This window comes from Lepus europaeus, chromosome 4 (assembly GCF_033115175.1).
Source record: "Lepus europaeus isolate LE1 chromosome 4, mLepTim1.pri, whole genome shotgun sequence".
NCBI lineage: Eukaryota > Metazoa > Chordata > Mammalia > Lagomorpha > Leporidae > Lepus > Lepus europaeus.
In genome coordinates this window covers 145277433-145284357 of record NC_084830.1, presented here as the reverse complement: position 1 = coordinate 145284357, position 6925 = coordinate 145277433, and positions in this window count along the sequence as shown.

Sequence of the window (6925 nt, the reverse complement as noted above, 5' to 3'; positions counted from 1 at the left end):
TTTATATGGGACCACAAAATAATGCTAAATGATGAAAATAATTTTGAACAAAAAGAACAAAGCTGACTTCAAACTATGATGCAAAGTTACAGCAATCAGAGCAGCACGGGGTGGGTGTTTGGCTTCACATGGCACTTGGAATGCCCACATCGCATGGTGGAGGGCCTGGATCTGTTACGGCACCAGCGACCATTCCAGCCCTGTGCATGCACAGTCTGGGAGGCGGCAGATGCTGGGCCAAGCAGTAGGTCCCTGCCACCCAATGGGAGACCCAGAGTGAGTTCCAGACTCCAGGCTTCAACTCGGTAGTGTGGGGCACCTGGGGAGTGACCCAGTAGATGAGAGGTTTATCACTGCTGCCTTCTCTCTGCCTTTCAAGTAAGTGAAACACAAATAAGGAAGGAAGGAAGGAAGGAAGGAAGGAAGGAAGGAAGGAAGGAAGGAAGGAAGGAAGGAAGGAAGGAAGGAAGGAAGGAAGGAAGGAAAACCACAGGGGCCCCGCACTGTGGTGCAGCCTAAGCCTCCACCTGAGGCACTGGCATCTCATACGGGCACCAGTTCATGTCCTGGCTGCTCCTCTTCTGATCCAGTTCTATGCTTATGGCCTGGGAAAGCAGTGGAAGATGGCCCAAGTGCTTGGGCCCCTGCACCCACGTGGGAAACCCAGAAGAAGCTCCTGGCTTCGAATCAGATCAGCTCCAGCCATTGCAGCCATTTGGGGAGTGAACCAGTGGATAGAAGACCTTTCTCTCCATCTCTCCTTCTATCTGTCTGTAACTCTACCTCTCAAATAAATAAACGCAATCTTTAAAAAAGAAAAAAAGACACGGGTGTGCGCTGTGGCACAGCAGTTTAAGTCACCTCTTGGGTTACTCCCATCCCATACGGGAGTGTCTGGGACTGACTGGCCTCTGCTCCTGACCCAGCTGCCTGCTAATACACCTGAGAGGCATTAATGACGGCTCAAGGACTGAGTCCCTGTCACCCAATCAGAGTCCCAGATGGAATTCTGGGCTCCTGGCTTCAGCCTGGCTGAGCCAAAGCTATTGTGACCATCTGTGGAGTGAACCAGTGGATGGAAGCTCGCTCTCTCTCTCTCTCTGTCGCTCTGCCTTTCAAATAAATAAAAGTGAATAAAAAAAAAAAAAAACATGGGGCTGGTGCTGTGGCGAAGCAGGTTAAGCCGCCAGCATCCCATATGGGCGCCAGTTTGAGTCCCTGCTGCTCCACTTCCAATCCAGCTCCCTACTACGGCCTGGGAAAGCAGTGGAAGATGGCTCAAGTCCTTGGACCCCTGCACCCATGTGGGAGACCCAGAAGAAGCTCCTGATCAGTGTAGCTCCAGCCATTGCAGCTAATTGGGGAGTGAACTAGCTGATGGAAGGTATCTCTCTCTCTCTCTCTCTCTCTCTCTCTCTCTCTGCCTCTCCTTCTCTATGTAACTCTGACTTTCAAATAAATAAATAAATAAATCTAAAAGGAAAAAAAAAAAAAAAAAGCCAGCATAGTCCTGGCGTGAAAACACATCGCCCATCGAATGTACTGGGACACAGAGCTCAGAAGCAAAGCCTCCCACCTGCAGTCAGTTCATCTTCCACAAAGGAGCCCAGAGCAGACAAACAGAATGCAGACAGCACAGCGGGCCATCGCCTCGCACCTGTTAGGCTAATTCCAAAAAGAGAAAAGCTAACAAGAGTTAGTGCGGCTGTGGAGAAAAGGGAACTCCTCCACACAGCTGGTGGTGTTGTAAGTCAGACCTGCTGTTTCGAAAAACAGCACGAAGTTTCCACCAAAAACTACAAAGGCTGTCAGTGCACAGCTCTCCAGCCCCACTCCTGGCTGTGTGCCCAGAGGCAGCCGAACCGCTGGCCCACACGTCGGCGGCTGAGCGCTCACAGCAGCGGTATTCACAAAGGCCGAGAGGTTCACAAAGATCCTCCACGGCCACCAGCGGATGAATGGATTTGTAACACGTGGTACAGTTTTATACACGGCCTTAAAAAAAAAAAAAGGCAAAAGAAATGCTGTCACCTGTGGCGAGGAGGATGAAGCTGGAGGACATGGTGCAAAGTCAAATAAACCAGGCACTGGGAGATGAACACTATGTAACGGCAGGGCTACGCGGAACCTTAGAGAGCTGCACATCTACAGGTGGCGAGTAGAAACCAGAGGCCCCGAGGGTGTGCAGGGAGAGAGACCCCGATCGGAGGGTGCAAAGCTCCCCCAGACTGCAAGAACACATCCCAGTGTCTCACTCGCCGCGTGGGACTATAGTGTCGTTGTCTACTTTAAAATACCTCATCGGACTTCAGTTGTTCTCACCACAAAGAATGATAAATATTTGAGGCGACAGATATGCTAATTACCTTCCTTTCATGATTCCATAATGTATGCAAGTGTTGAAACAGCACACTGTTCCCCATAAATATATAAAGTTACCCTCTGCCTATCAAAATAAAAGTTAATGATTAAAGGGCAATAAAGCTCACAAGGCGGCACTGTTCCCGGCTTCCTGCCTCTTTGTTGAGATCCCTGGTTCAGGAAGTTTGACCTCCCCCAGGCTCCTCGCAAAACAGATAAGCGGCATGGGGGCAGCTTGTGAAACAGAGAAGAGCCAAGTTCCCAGCAGCTCCTCAGAAACCCCCTGCTCCCCCCGCAGCAAGCCCAGCCCCACACACGCCCTGTGCACCCAGTTCAGAATGCGAACTCCCTGCTTCGGCAACACAACCTGCATCCGCTGAGGTCGGTCTCCATCTCCTTCCGTCTCCTTTCTGGGGGCTACAGAAGGCCAGAACCTCAAGATATTCCAAACCTAACAATGACAATATCATCACCAACCAAGGGCCCATATCCAAGCAGAGAACTCCCACAAACCAGCAAGAAGGCAGACAGAGAGACAGACAACAAAACCAAAGATCGGAGCCAGCATTCACAAAGAGAAGTCCAAGAGACAAATGAAGAACCATGAGCACGGTTCATCACGTGGCAGGAAGTCCAGCCACAGCTACAGCCACAGCCACAGCTACAGCCACAGCCACAGCCACCCGGAGAAGACGGACCACGCGAGCTTCAGCAGGGACAAGCGGCAGCAGGAAGCTCACGGCGAGAAGCTGGCTCGCCCACTCTAGAAAACCGGCATTAGCTACTCAAGTGGGATACACGCTAAGTAGAGACACGAGCCAGAAATGCAAGCAAGAAAGGACACCTGAGAGAATATACTGGGAACTTGAAACAACTCAAACGCCCACCACCAGCAACCTGAGTCTACAGCAGCACTGTAACAGAACCCAGCCACACCCTGACCTCACGTGCTGCGTCTCACCAGCCAACACACTGAATGCAAAGAAGCCAGCCACGAAACTGTACAACGCATACTACAGGAGCCAACTTTATGTACAGTTCTAGAACTTAGGAAATGATCCAGTGTGAGGGAAATACGATAAAACATTACAAGAAAAACAAGAGCAAGCACCGTGGTATGGCAGGTTAAACTGCCCCCTTGGATGTCCGGACCCCACTTCAGTGTGCCCAAGATTCAGCCCCAGCTCTGCTTCCAATCCAGCTTCCTGCTACTGCACCTGGGAGGCAGCAGGTGCTGGCTCAAATATTTGGGCCCCTGCCACCCACAAAGAAGACACTGACAGATCTCTCTCTCTCTCTCTGCCTTTCAAATAAATTAGTAATCTTTTTTAAAAATCTATTTATTAATTTGAAAGGTGAAGCTACAGAGAGGCAGAGAGAGACAGAGAGAGAGAGAGAGGGAGGAAGGGAGGGAGGGAGGGAAGTCTTCCATCCACTGGTTCACTCCTCAAATAGCCACAACAGCAGGAGCCGGGCCGATCCGAAGCCAGGAGCTTCATCCGGGTCTCCCATGTGGGTGCAGGGGCCCAAGAGCTTGGGCCATCCTCTACTGCTTCCCAGGCCACAGCAGAGAGCTGGATCAGAAGTGGAGCAGCCAGGACTCGAACCAGCACCCACATGAGATGCCGGCACGGCAGATGGCAGCTTTACCCACTATGCCACAGCACCGGCCCCATAAATAAATCATAAAAATATAAAATATACTTTAAAGAAAATAAAAAAACAAGAGAGTGATTGCCATAAAGGTCAAAGTGGCAGCCCCTGTGGCGGGGTGGGGGAGGGGGAGTATGGGGGAGAGGGGCTGGAGTACTGACGAGGTTCTATTTCTCTCCCAGGGCAGCAGCTACACAAGGCCTGGTTTTGTACTCATGTGTTAGGCTGTACATTGGTTTCCTGTGTTTTCTCGAGAGCGCTGTTATATTCATAATTAAGAGAATTTTAAAGGGAAGAAACAGATCACCTTCAAACGCTGAAGACCGATGGGGCAGAGGAACGCTGGGTAATCATTTTCCTTCTTACCTTTTTGTAGCCGTCTGGTTGCCACAGCAGCAGGGAGCCTGGAGTCACATGGGGTCTTCATTCAAATCCCGGTTCTCTCACCAGCCACATGACCTTGGGCAAGCTGCTTCAGCTCTCTCCACTCTCTGTCCTGCTCTGTGACATGAGCGTCACCATAGTTGGTTGCTGTCCATGTAGGATCTGAAGGAAGCTCTACTGGAGTGAATCCAAATTGCCTTTCTCATGCAGGCAGACAACGGCGGGACAGGGCCGACGCTGTGGCGTCACAGGTTCGGCTACCACACCAGCATCCCAAACTGCAGTGCTGCTCCAAGTCCCAGCAATTCTGCTTCTGACCCAGCTCCCTGCCAATGGGCCTCGGAAGCCAGCAGATGAGGCTCAAATCCTTGGGCCGCTGCCATCCGTGTGGAAGACCAGAATGGGCTTCCTGGCTCCTGGCTGCAGCCTGGCCTGAACCTGCACGTTGCAGCTCCCTCCCTCTCTCTCTTTCCCTGGCCCCCCTGCCTTGCAAATAAGACAAACCTTTAAAAAAAAACAAAGACGAAATGCTGTTTTCAGCTCCGTCTCTCTCAGTGAACTTTGGTGACTGTGGCCAAGCAGCAGGCACCTCATGCAAAGCCAGCGTCCTCCTTGCGAGCTCTGACGCGCAGGCTGCGCGGCGCCTGGGTGTGAGACGTCCAGGTGTTGGGCTTTAACGCTGTTCCACCACAGCAGACTGTGTGCACCTGGGAGTGAGGCCGTGGCTGAGCCCCGCCTCCATCCTCCCGCCCTCAGAGGGGAGCCCCAGGCCTGCCTCACAGCCTCAGAGGGGCTCTGTCTCCTTCTCAGCCCTGGTCCCAGTGCCTCTTGCCTTTTCAGTTCTTGGGCACAGCCCAGGGCATGATGGGAAGGGCCTTCTTGGCCTTGTTTCAGGAAAAGGATGAGGATGGAGAACAAAATGGAGTTGGGAAGCTCCAAAGAAGCCCCGTCTGTCACCTGGCGGGGCCGTGTACACCCAGATGGCTCAGGGTGGACCCAGCTCTGACCGGCTACATACAAGGGAGCCCCAGGGGAAGCAGGGAAGGCACCCCCAGCAGCTTCGCAGCCAGCCCTCTGGTCAGTGACACGCTGGGAGCTCCTCCCGGCACACTGCTTTCACAAGCACCGATCCACTTCCTCTTTGTAACTTGTAGGAGGGGGAAACAGACACCAAGAGCTCAGACCCGCCCCCCACCTCACCCTCCTCCAGTGCCTCCATCTCCCCCCGCCCTCATCTGTCTTCCCTGGAGACAGAAAAGGGCAGCACAGACCAGAAGGACCTCGGCCCCAGCAAGGCCCGGGACCAGTCCTCGTGCCCAAGGAACAGTCAGGAAATGCGTTGGGCTCCTCCCAGAGCAGGCCCAGAGCAGGAATCCAGAGGAGATGCGTGTGACGCCAGGGCCCAGCACAGCTCTCACGCCTGCAAGGTTCAGCCTCCTCGGAGAGGCCTCGGGTGAGGCCAGCGCACCAGGCGGAGGCCTGGGAGACAAGCTCACGGGCCCGGCGAGGGCACCCAGAACACAGCATCTCCAGGTTTCCCAGCACAGAAATGAGGTTTGCGGGCTGGGAGAGAAAGCAGCAGAGGCTTCCAAAGTAGGAAGCAGGGGCTGTAGCCATCCAGGGCCTCGTTAACGGCAACAGCTGGGTCTGGGACTCGGTGGCGGAGCCGGGAGAGAGGTGACTAGCGCACCCGGCGGGAACTGCTGCTGACTCAGCCAAAATCAGGCTGGGGCGAGTCACTGAAGTGGCCGGTCAGCAGGCCAGCGCCACTGCTGGAACTGTCTGTCCCAGCTACTTCCCGCCCAGTGTCCCAGGGAAAACGCCGCTGAACAGAATCCAGCTGATTGGAGAGAAACATATATTCTGGCTGAGACACAGCTGGGTCGCGTCAGACCGCCCTGACCCGCAGAACAGCCCTCTGCTCTGTTGCTTTCAAAGACCTGTGGCGCTCTGAAGACCTCAAACCTCTTTCAGCCTGTGCAGCCTGTGCAGTGCTGAACCCAGAGGGAGGTGAACTTGCACACCAAGCCAGGCTGAGCGCAAAAGGGCAAAGCCGCTCCCCCGCCCCCGACACACACACACACACACACACACAGAGTGGGGCAGAACTGGAAGACAGGCAGGTGCCCGCCGTGACCTTCTGCACCTCGACAGGCAGCCGCTGCTCAGAGAAGCCGGCGTTCGGAGGAAAGGGTGATACCTGCAGCCAGTGTGGGCCCCACGTCGGGGTGTGGATGCGCTGGTGAGGACACTACACGCTGGCCCAGCCTCCACGTGCGCTTGTGTCCAGGACGCCACAGTTGTGCAGAGCTTGGGCTGTCACTGTTTCTCCTCGCCTCATCTCGCATGTTCGTCATTCAATAACAACTTAAAGGGTCCATGGGGGCCGGCCGAGTGCTGAGTGGGCGGCCAAGGCGGAAGAGCCAGCACTCAGTCCGTGCAGCCAGCACACTCCACACCTTCTACACAGGGCTCGAGCCCACCCGCATCAGTTCACACCTCACATGAAGAAACCCCCGTCAGGACA